We start from the raw sequence: 11,517 nt of genomic DNA, 5'->3' as shown, positions 1-11,517 counted from the left end.
TTCTTTGCATTTTATTATTGTTTAATTATTGACCTTCACATATTGCTTAGTTAAATATGAGATATGTATATTTTAAGCAAATGCATTTGTTTACTGATAGTTCTTATAATCATCTACACATACACATGTATGTGTATATAAATTTATGTACTAAACATATTTATGTATATGTAAGGTGGGATGTACACTGTATATATATGCTTATATATGAGTATATTTATGTATTTGTATAAATAAATATGTGCATATATAGAGAGACAGATGTAGATTTATCTATCTATATAGATATATAGATATGTAGATATGAATAGTATTTGGTCTTGGAATTAGAATCTAGGTTCAAATCTCATTAGATGTATGAACTTGAGCAAGTCATTTAAAACTTTCAGTACCTCTCTCCATGGCTTTCAAGATCAAGTGTGCCAATTCACATAAATAGGGTAAGTTCCCCCTCTGGGCATTCCCAATAGCAACAAAATCACAACTCTTGTTCAAAAAACAATAAAAACATGTATGTCTAGGGTACCTATGTAGTACAGAGAATAGCGTGCTAAGCCTGGAGCCAGGAGTTCAAATCTGACCACCATACTTATTAGTTGTGTGATACTGAATATGACACTTAACCCTGGTTGCCTCAATATCCTCATCTGTAAAATGAGCTGAAGAAGAAAATGGAGTCAAACCATTCCAGTATTTTTGCCAAGAAAACCCCAAATAGGACACAGTTTGCTATAATTGAACAACAAACAGTCTCTCCGTACCTATTTTATTCCTGTTGGATAAATTCTAATATGTAAACCTCCTCCATTAATGCAGGACAATCACTTATCTGCAAAAAAATTTTAAAAATATATAGGCCAGACTCCACTCACCACACCCAAACCCTCTCCCACCCTCTATCCTCTCTGTGGTAAAGATGCCTGCATTACCATCTCAGAATGGCCAACAGGGTTCCTGCTTATGAACTGAGCTGGGGAAGTACAGCAGAAAATTGAGAAGCAGTATGATGCTGACCTAGATCATCACACAATGCCACAGGCATGTCGGATGGCCCCAACCTGGGTGAGAGAATTTCAAAACTGGCTCAAGGATGGCACAGTGCTATGTGAGCTCATCAATAGGCTATACCCTGAAGGCCAGGGTCCAGTAAAGAAGATACAAGCTTCAGGGATGGCCTTCAAGCTGATGGAGCAATTTCTCAGTTCCTGCAGGCAGCAGAACACTATGGTATCAATGCCACTGATATCTTCCAAATTGTAGACCTCTGGGAAGGAAAGAATATGGCCTGTGTGCAGCAAACACATTATGAACCTTGATGGGCTGGCAGTACCTTGGGGTGATGATCATAACTGGTTCCCTAAGAAGTTGAAGAGAATCCCTGAAACTTTACAAATAACCAACTGCAGGAGGGCAAGAATGTCATTGGGTTGCATCTCAGGCAGGCATGACTGGTTATGGGATGCCATACCAGATCCTCTGATTACTACTCTTTCTCATCCTCCTTTGAGTGCTTAATATGTTTCTAACAGTGACATTCCTGGGAAGCCCATGGAACTCTCAAATCCCTTCTATTCCCTCATCTTCCCTATTCTCCAGCCATTGATGGCACAGCTTTTTCTGTTGTGTGTACAGGTGATGAGCAAATGCCTTTTCACCTTGATGTATACACTTGATGATCTTGATATATACACTTCCAGTCCCCTAAATCAGCAAAACTGGACCAACCACCCCATCTTCCTCTCTTCTGGACAAAAACTCAGGGTGTACCTGACTCCTTCAACATTCCTATTCATTCTCCCACCCTGGCCTATCCTTTCATTTTGGAATTGCACCCTTATAGCCATTATTTAAGTGAGGATTCGGGGCACTACCTTTAAAGGAGCTGAACATGGGACCAATTTCTTTTCCACAAGGTTGTTCTTCCTGATCTCCCACACCAACCTTGCTACTGTGGGCACTTAATTTATAGGGAGGGGCCTGTGGTGACTGTTGTCTTGGCCACAGTTGGTCTTTGAAAGCAACACATTTGTGTAGGCCTCCCCTTGGCAGAAGCCTCTTTTCCCCTTGGTCCCTCTCTTCTTGGCATTCACCTCATAACCCAGTAACCTGAGACAAGTTTGTGTGACAGAGGAGATGTCTGGGGAAGTAGGTTGGCCTTGCCTTCTCTTCTCTCCTCCCTCCTTCTCCTCTTCCTCCAAAGGCCCATCCAAAGTATGAAGCTTAAGGAATATGTTTGCTGATCTGAATAAAGATTTCCAGTCTTTGTAGAAACAAAAAAAAAAACCAAATATATATATATATATATATATGTATATATACATAAATACATACATATAGTCTTAAGTCATTGAGAGGTTTAGTAACTTTAGTAACTTTTAGTAACATGGTCAAATTAGCTAGCATAAATCGTTTGGGACTTAAATCCAGATTGTCCTCACTTTAAGGGCTACCTTTTCTGCACAAAAAAATTTCCCTAAATTCTCTCAAAAATTTAGAAAATATTCAATAAATATCAACTTTTGAAAATATTTGAGATATCAAAAAATAAATGAGGCATCTGGCTAATTTTATTTTATTTTCAGACTTTTAAATTTCTTAAGTTGCATTTAATTTTTAATAATGTCATAGAAAATGGTAAACAACAGATCTTATAACCTCAAGGATGAAATGTATTAATTTTAGTTGTGTGCCAATGTTTGAAGGGAAATGTGTGAGTTCCAGTATGTACAATACTCGCGCACGTAGGTGGAATTATAATATCTGTAATATATAATTCTGTTTTACAGCTCAGAACTTCAAATGCCAATTATGTTCATGAGGACAATCAATTTGTCATCTTGTCCTGGGATATTTAAGCTGAGCTTTAATTTCCCTTTTCTTCATTATTAATGATGCTTTGTACTTGTGAAAATTTTCATCTTGAAAGAATCTAAGATACATTAATCCTCATGATTTGTAGGAAATAAGTATTCTTATTCTAACTTTATGATGGGCAAAATAAGTTACAATTAATGTGGGTGGTTTATTCTAAATTTTCTAGGGATTCAAATAGGAATAGGAACATTTTTACATGTGAAAGCCACCTGTAAATAGACCATAAGATTTTTTCCCCCTTTTGTTTTTAGTTCTTTTTGATAAGCAATCTAAGAGAAAAATATTTCTCTCTTCTTTCATTGTTAATTGACTGTAGCTATTTTTGGTAAAAAGCTCAATTGTCACACTAAGGAATATAGCTCAACCTGGTTTCCTAAACTGCATAGATGAGCAATGAATTCAAATGTCTTCCTTTGAAGAAAGTTGTACAAGATATTGGAGCTGAGTGGAATCCTGTTATATACATAGCAAATATTCCATTCTCAATTTTTAGGTTGCTTTGAGATTTGTAATTTCTTTTAAACTTTTCAATGTTTCAATTTAAGAAATCCTGTTTCTACCAGATTGCTCTATGCTTTTTAAACTACTGAAAAAAACTACTTCTTTTTAAATACTTAAAACCATATATATATAGATGATGGAAAAATGTCCATCTTTTTCAAACTTCAGTGGATGAAGGCCAAAATGAAAGACAAATGTTAGGAAAACAGCATAAGCAAACAGTTTCTGAGAGCTTTCAGTAAAGGCCCAAAGAAAGTAAGGAAATGTGTTCTTGGAGATTGGTACTGAGCATTATGTGAGAGAAAGGAGGGATGAAGAGTTTTAGAAAGAAAGGTCCCTTTTTACAGATGAAGAGAAAGTAAAGAAATAAGGCAATTAAGAAATAGCTATGAATAGCTGGAGCAGGTCAAACATGTATATTTTCTCTTTTTACTATGAACTTAGCAAGCATCAAAATTGGATGTTTCAAAACACAAAGAAAAGAAGAGGGTGAGGTTTTGGGTGAATGTGGGGTGATTGATTTGATCAATTTCATTCTTTTTAAAAAATAAATAATAATATAAGTCAATCAGCCAGAAGTATTAAACTCAATATGGAAAAAATTTTAAACTTTAGCGATGTTGCATGAGAATTGAGTTTGGATAGGCTAGGAAATTTGGCCAGGATTCAAGGATCATCCATAAATTATCAAGATGAGAACTGGACAAGAGTGGCACTTGTTTGATTAAGGAATTTTGGTTTTGATTCGTTCCTACAAAATGACACATTTACACCAACAAAACTAAAAAAGAGTATATTTAATAAAGTGATTGATTATGAAACAGGTAGAAATAAGTCAGTTTTACAGCAAAAGTAATCAATAAGTCCCAATATAAACGCAGATTTTAAGAGAAAACATCACCAATCAGGGTAGCTTCAACATCTGAATCAACAGCAACTGGGGATTCCCAGGGTGCAGCCTTCAGAGTCTCAGTCGGGAAGAGCCTAGGCAAAGCATCCTCTCCATGAGTGGAAACTCCAATTAAGCTATGGTCTACTAAGATCTTATACAGCATGAGAAGAAAGAAGGCTTCTTGCCAATTATTTGTGGAATAAAAGCAAATTTTCCAGGTTGTTCAAGGAGGGAACCATTCCTCCCCAAACCCCAATGGTGTTTACATTCAGGAATGACTAGTTCCTGAAGAGATAGGCAATGTTAATCAAGTATGGCCTTGAGAGTGTGGCCAGGACCAGTCAAGGATGTTCAACAGTTCTTTTAAACATTCTTTTAAATATGTGCATGAGATCAATCCTGATTATCTCCCCTCCCTATACATCAGGGGTGAATTGGGGGTCAGTGATTCTCTGTATACCAGAGGTAATTTGAGGGTCAGTAATTCTCTGCAGCTAAACTATAAGACCTTTTCATGGAAAATCTTATATCCTATGTATAAACCATACAGCATTTTAGCACAGCCCTGAGGAACAAAGATAAGCCTGAACTGTGACAGAGAAGAAAAATAAGAAGGATCATTAGCTCTACAGGCATCTTGGAGTAAAATTAGGGTTAGAGACAACCAGAGAAAAGGTCAATTCCCCACCCCCCAACTTCCTCTAATGGTGTTTGTGTAGCTACAAAAGCTAAAGCATAAATATTTTATTATTTAGTCTTATCATCTTGAAGTTTTTCCTATATAACCTACATATTGTCTTTTAGCTCAATATCTTTTGCTTATTTAGAAAACATGTTTTGTTTTAATGATTTTTAAATTTTTTATTTTCTTCCTATTTTATTCTTACCCAGTTTTCCCTCTTTTGTCTTTGTCTTTGGTGAGATTTACTACAGTGGATTAAAGTCTTTCTTTTCTGATTATTTTTACTGTGGTAAAAATCTTATTTCTCTTTTGAAGTATCTGGTAAAATACTGCTGTAGTTTTATACTTACTTATGTATCAACCCAGAATGATTTATCTTCCTTTTTCTTGCAATATTTATTTAAAGATATCTATATTTATTTAGATGAACTTGAGACTATATTCCCTGATGGTTTATTTGATTTTGCTAAAAGTTTTGAGGTTTCCTTCCTCCTAAAATCTTTGATAATTTTTCATCTTATTGTCTATTTTTCACTTTCTCTTATTCCTTCCTTTCTCAATGATGCTTTTCCTAAGGTCAAGATCAGAACTCCTTCCTTGCTAGTGAATTAATTTTCACTGCCTCTGTTTTCTATCTCAAGGAATTTCCAGATGAACAAAATTGTTTTCAGCTTGATATTATTTCCCTTTCCTTCAGGCACAGTAGAACACTTCACTGATGCTGCCACTGACTGAATTTCTTCTCTAAATAAACACTGCAGCATGGACACTGCTAAAAAGCAACTTTCCTTCTTTCCTGTATAACCAACTCTTCATTGAAGAAGAAGGGGCAAAGTGAAGTTCTGATGCCTGTGGTCTCAGAATGATGGACAGGGCAGGGGTTAAACAAGCAGAGCCCATAGTGGCAGCATCAGGAGTCAGGGAATTTCTGTGTGGATCCCAGAATATAAGACTATTACTAGAATTGTATCAATCTGACAAAGTATATATCTAGTGTGGAGCACATTAAGGACTAGAGATTATCCATCTCTGCTAATTAAAATTGTTAGGGTTCTCCAGGTCTTAATCAGGGAGCACACTTGCTTTTCCTATTATGTGTATTGCTTATTTTGGAGAGATTTGAGAAGTCATGATTACTGAAGAAAATGTCTAATCTTCCATGTTGTTCATCAAGAGTTTCATAAGTCAACCTTCTTCTAGTTATGGAGGGAAATAAAGAGCAAAAATCTCTGTCAAGATCTAGAAGGATTTCAACAATGTGGTGCATGAAGTTGTTAATTTTCATAATTGTTGTTCACTAGTGTCCTACTCTTCAGTCATGTGGATGCATATAATTGCAGGTGATTGTGTGTGTGTGTGTGTGTGTGACTCAGCCCAATTCACACTCTCCAAGAAAGTTTCCCTATGTCTATGTTCGGGAAATACCTAAAAAGCCTATGTCTCAAATGCTACAACTGTTTATGACCCTCTAAGGCTGCCCGTGGAGTTTCCTTGACAAAGATACTAGAGTGGTTGGTCATTTCCTCCTCCAATTGATTGGAAATAGTAATGTCAAACACTTTGGATCCACAGTGAATCTTTATTTTATAACAATGAGTAGGAATAATAACATCAAGACCATAGAAAAGATCATAATGCTTCCAGTATAGTCAACAATTCATGGTGAGTAAAGGTCATCTATGGACAGTAATTAAGAAATCATAATTAAATTGCATAGCATCTTTCCTTGAATCTGATTCCAAGGGTCACTCTGCATGGCCAATTTCCTAGACTCCTGAATTTTTCAATGGAATCACACCATGGGCATAAAACCAAATCATTGTCCATTACAAGCTTCTTGTGAAAGATTCACAACTCTTCAACACTAGCTGAGTAAGAAATCTCCCTAAGTTTTATCCATCCCATCAGTTCTGCTAAGGGATTCCAGGAAAAATTCACATTCATAGTTATGCAGATAGAGTTTCTGCTTATGCTTTTCTGCTAGTATTGTAATACTTGTTGCCAAGGTAAGCTGATGCTAGATATGGAAATTCATAGAGGACACAGAAGACCCAATCTATCAAGTATATTTCTTTTAGGAGCTTCACAACTTCATACTTGATAATCTCTACAATTGTCAAGGAACCACTTCAATAAGAATTTATATGCCAAAGATGTAGTTTTCTATCCTAGACAACTAAAAAGGGTAATGAAATAAAACAAAACCATACACAAACACTTTTCATCTGAAGCATCTAAATGTTTTCATTGACTTTGCAAAATAATTTTTCTGGGAGCTCCTGAGTAAATGGAAATGATATCCACATTGATTCCTTTGGAATAAGTTCTGAGCAATAACTAATCCAGTAGTTCATCAAATGACTTTTAAAGTCATTCTATGAAGTAGCTAGGTGGCTCAATTGATGGAGCACTGACCTGGAATCAGTAGGACCTGAGCTCAAATCTGGCCTCAGATGCTTATTAGCTGCATAAGACTGTCAAATCACTTAAATCACAGTTGGAATCACTTAATAAATCAAGTCATCTTTTAGCCTCCAATTCCTGAGTGGTGAATGCCATTAAAACTTCTGTCCCATATATGAAGAAAGTCATGCCCCCAGTGGGTTGAAGAGTAATGGGATAACTCTGAGATTTTCTTTCCAATAACAAGGGTTCCAATTTTAAATCTTACCTCAGATCTTATTCTCTTGTCATTTAGCTCAGATTTTATTGACATATATTGAGCTTGTACATTCTCAAAATTCTCAGAATGATTTCATTTTAGCTGTTATTTAATCACATCTTCTATGTACTTCTGTTCATTTTTCAACATATAAAAATTTACATTTATCTTTATTAAATAATTCATTTTAGATTCAACCAGGTATTCTAGCCTGCCTAAATCTTTTTATATCAATCCCATGTGTGTTTACTTTCCTCCCTTTGTAGAGTGTGACATCTACCAACATTTAAGGAAATAGGAGTGGTAGCAAAACTGTTGACCAACTGAAAGTCACTTCATGCAAAGGGAATAGGTCCAAGGTAGCAGCAAGAGACCTCTGCAGAATGTGAGCTCTGTGAGACAAGAAGAGAGCCAGCCTTGGATTTAAGGTAATGTATTTCAAAGAAGGATAAATGCAGGAAGCCTAGGCTATCAACTACTCTTCAAAGACAACTTTATCTAAGAGAAATAGTATGATGACACCACAAAAAACTCTAGAGTGCCAGGGGTTTGTTTCCTTGGTCACTGTGCTCTCTTTCCTAGTATATTCTGGTTTTTTTAACCTTTTTTTTTATTGAGTTTCAAATTCTTTCCCTCTAATTCATTTCCTAATGTATTCTAAGTGTGTCTATTCTTCTCACAAAGACTTACCTTAATGGGAGAAGGAGTCTTAGGTTTATGGAGCAAATACTTTGTGGAGTTGGGTTTTATAATTCCATCTCACTAAATGCCTTTGTTTTGAGCATATTGTATTTACTAACTAGTAAAGATAGGAACAAAAAGGAGAGCTCATAAACTATATTTTAAAGGATATGAACCCACTAAAGTCTTTCTAGAAACACATTGTGCTAGTTGTGGTGAGGTTAGTGTAGAATGGGTACTATACAAATCCTTGATAAAAAGTTGTAGCAACACATTGTGAAATACTTATCTCTGAGGGAACCACTAGAGACCTCCTTTTATACTAACTTTGATCCATTAATGATTATTCTTTGAAACTAACCATTCAAACAGTTCCAAATCCACTTAATTCTACTATTGGACAATCCTTATCTCTCCATCTTATCCACAAGATAGTATGAGCAACTTTGTCAAATGCTAAAGCTAAAACTATATATACAATGATCCCCTTATCTATTAGTCAATAAATCCTGTTGAAAAAGATTTCATCTTGTTAGATTGGATTTCATTCTTTAAGATTCAGTCCATCATTGTAGCCATTTCAAGTTCTTTTGAAATTTGTTTGGATCCCAGTTCTTTCATTCACTGTTAATTACTTTAAGTCACCCTTACTTAAAAAGCAGCTTCTAAGATGTATGAGAATATACCCTCCTCTTTTTTTATGCAGAGATGGTGCATTATAAAAGTAAAACACAGTATAGATGCTTGTCAGATTGAATTGAGGTTTTAGCTAGTTTTTGTGTAACTGATTTCTACTGATAATTCAATAGAATAAAATGTAAATTACATGACTATATCTCCAAGCTAGCAAAAATGCCCAGTATTCATTCTTTGTTACCCCTAATAAAATTACCCCTCCTTAAAAGACATAAGGTCTAGGTCATAAAAAGAGATATTTCAGTAACAATATTAGCAATACTTTAACAGACTGAAAGCTATGTGTCCTTCCAAATAGATTGAATATGTAGATATTCCCCTATTGAAAGGAAACTATCCAAAAGAGACAGGAAAGAATGCCAGTGTCTGCCATTTCAAGACATTCTAAGTTAACTTTCTTATCACTGAAGGGGTATAGGGTCTGTCATTTTCTGTTGATTTCAAGGCTGCCTAATTAAAATATATCATCATATATTTCAGAGTGAAGTATTCATGAAAGATAGAAATAACCACTTATTTACTCTGTAAATACATGGTATTTACTGCATAATTATCCTGCCACCATATGAGATGCATAGTTTATAATTAAATAGTCTCAAGTAACTTGGAAAATAAAATGCTTATGATATATGTACTTTGTCATTCTTTCAGGAGTTACTGTCAATTCATTTTTTACTGATGTGGTTTAAATTTCAAATTGGTGTTCCTGAAGTATTAAAATGTTCAGTGAGAACAATGTTGATGAACAATGGTTCTTAATTTGAAATATATAGTAAAAAAAAAAACCCCAATGTTTATTATAATCAAAAAATATATTTTGGGTATATTGGTTTATCCTAGATTCTAGGATAATATTGAATTTGTTTTCTGACCACATTTATCTAGAGAAAGAGGAAGAAATTGAAAACTAACTTATTCAATTTAATTTAACATGCATTTATTAAATGTCTACTATATGTTCAAAAAACTATTTTAGCTGCTAAAGGAGAAAGAGGGAAGATGTTTTCCTGCCCCTTGTGGAACATAAAATCTAATGAGGGAATATGATACTTTGATACTTTAATAGATATATATTCTAAATAGGTGGATACTCCCTCCATTGATGAAGATCATCATTTCTTTGTGATTTCTGTTCCTATGTAAGTCTTGTCCATGGTCTCCTTTAAATCCTCAACATATGGAGCACCCAGAATGTGATAGGACCTCTCATTGATGTCTTAGCTTAATATTGCATTGAATGTTGTCCAAATATTGTTGCTTTCTCTATATGTTATAGGAATGCATTTTTCAAGCATACATATTTTGGGTTATATATCCCATAAAGCTTTCTTTATGCATTAAACCCATTTCGAAAAATAGGTTTTGTCAGCCAATAGGCTAGGGTAATTGAAAGGATTGCATAATTGCTAAAATATAACATAGTATGCACACTTCCTAGTCTAAGACTCAGCTCATTGCTCATGGGCCTGTCCAGTTTACACACCATCAAGTGATGGATTTATGCATCATCAAGTGATGAATCAATTGAAAAAACTGCCCAACAAGCTGCATTCCATTATTTGACCAATAGCTACATTTTATTCTTGTTTTTTTTCTTCAGTAGAATTTTAGGTTATTCTCTTTGGCATGGATTACAAATGGCAGCAGGTAAAGACTTCAGGCCATGAACATTACAGTACATGAATATATATATATATATATATATATATATATACATAATAAAATATAAAAGAAGAATAAAGAATATTTAATTCAAGGTCTAAGGAGACAATTGAATATAATGAAAAAGGTCTTGGACTTAGAATAAGAAGATCCTGTTACTATCCCTCCCCACCTTTACCCCTTAACTTTCTTGACAACTTTTGTTCTTCTAAACAAATATTAATTCAAATATCATCTTCTACAGTGGATATTTACTAGCCTTTTGTCTTGCAAACAGCAAGTTCCCTCCTAAGGGAATGGATGTAGCTTATATAGTTTCTTTGCTTGCTGTGTTCCCCAAAAGTTTCCAGCTATGTAGGAAAATTTTCTTATGCTGATATACTTATTTTTTAGACTTCATTTTAGAGTATTCAAATAGAATGTGCCTACCTCTTTAGTCCCCAATTCTGTCCTTGAATAGAGTGATTACAATGTTTTAGTTTTTACCTCATTTTAGAGAAGGGTAGAATCTGTGAACTTGGTTTTCATTGATGTTATTTTTAATATTTTAATCATAAAATTTAAATAAAATTTTAAAAATAATTCTATATATTTTGGTATTGATTTTAAAACATTATTCTTATAAGAGCATCATAGGCTTTTCCAGACTGTCAATGGAGTCCATGACATACTGAAGATTAAAAATTCTTCTTCTACAGATCTCTTATCCATGATTGACTTTTATTTCATTCTTTTGTGAGGATGCTGTATCATATTTGTTTTCCTTATCATATTATTTCGGGTATTAAGTGAAAAATATCAGTGACTGAAAACTAGAATATTTAGAGGGTATGGTTCACTAACAAGTGAACCGTATGAGAGAAGTCT

At 34.5% G+C, this 11,517-nt stretch overlaps 1 pseudogene; it reads left to right on the top strand.

Annotated features, from left to right (window-relative positions):
* The first annotated feature begins 938 nt into the window (after positions 1 to 938).
* On the top strand, positions 939 to 1,480 carry LOC141491996 (transgelin-2 pseudogene; annotated as a pseudogene).
* Positions 1,481 to 11,517: the final 10,037 nt, after the last annotated feature.

Source organism: Macrotis lagotis, chromosome 6, assembly GCF_037893015.1.
Source record: "Macrotis lagotis isolate mMagLag1 chromosome 6, bilby.v1.9.chrom.fasta, whole genome shotgun sequence".
In the NCBI taxonomy this organism is placed as follows: Eukaryota; Metazoa; Chordata; class Mammalia; order Peramelemorphia; family Peramelidae; genus Macrotis; species Macrotis lagotis.
The sequence above is the reverse complement of the archived record's forward strand: the minus strand, read 5'-3'. Positions and strand labels throughout refer to the sequence as shown.